This window comes from Vigna unguiculata, chromosome 4 (genome assembly GCF_004118075.2).
Source record: "Vigna unguiculata cultivar IT97K-499-35 chromosome 4, ASM411807v1, whole genome shotgun sequence".
Classification (NCBI taxonomy): Eukaryota; Viridiplantae; Streptophyta; class Magnoliopsida; order Fabales; family Fabaceae; genus Vigna; species Vigna unguiculata.
This window is the reverse complement of record NC_040282.1, coordinates 11,984,635-11,985,547: the sequence shown is the minus strand read 5'-3', so window position 1 is coordinate 11,985,547 and position 913 is coordinate 11,984,635. Positions and strand designations below refer to the sequence as shown.

Here is a 913-nt window from a genome sequence, read left to right as displayed (position 1 = left end):
ATTGATTATCTAATATCTCATGAAATAAGACTTAATTATTCAAGTAACAAAAATATTTTTAATATATTTGTTTATTAATGATCTAAGAAGTCTATAAATACAACATTTCACCACTCAATTCTAATAATTAATCATACTTTCTACACTTAATATAATTATACAGATCCTTAGCATCTTACTAGCTTAAACATTAAACAGTAAAGCTGGAATAGCTCAGTTGGTTAGAGCGTGTGGCTGTTAACCATAAGGTCGGAGGTTCAAGCCTTCCTTCTAGCGTTTTTCTTTTTATTTTTATTTTTACGTTCAATAGGTGGTGTCATCGAGTTTGAACTTGATGATTCCCTTCCATATGAGAAAGTAAGAGAATGCAACAACAATGTAGTAAGTAGTCTTACAGTGTACATATTTTATTTAATGTAGTAAGTAGTCTTACAGTGTACATATTTTATTTTTTAAATCTTAACGTGAAGAGGACTTGGGTTTGAGTCCTTTGTATATTATTTTAATAGTTTATTAATTTTAATAATATGCTTAATGATGAGTGATTATAAATACCTAGATGTATAGAAATAATCATGAAATATGAATTTGTTGAATGGTTGTTGAATTTGTATATATGTATGTATATACATATGTATACATACATATATATATATATATATATATATATATATATATTCTTGATTGTTGACATGTATAATTGTAAGAGTAGGATTGAATGTAACTTGTTTTGGGGTGTTAAACCAATAACGGGTTATTACTGGCATAGCTCTTGACGGCATAGTAGTGGCCCGCAAGGCAATAGCCACTAAGACAATGGCTCTGTTTAAGTCTGGCACCTGGCGACGAGAGGGTTTTACCAGGCAGTGTGCATTGGCTTGTCGCTTTGTGACACTAAGGCAGTGCCAGGCGA

At 30.9% G+C, this 913-nt stretch overlaps 1 non-coding gene across 1 annotated transcript; it reads left to right on the top strand.

Annotated features, from left to right (window-relative positions):
- Positions 1 to 202: 202 nt before the first annotated feature.
- Positions 203 to 276, top strand: TRNAN-GUU. Its single transcript has one exon. It is a non-coding gene; the product is annotated as a tRNA-Asn (tRNA).
- The last annotated feature ends 637 nt before the right edge of the window (positions 277 to 913 follow it).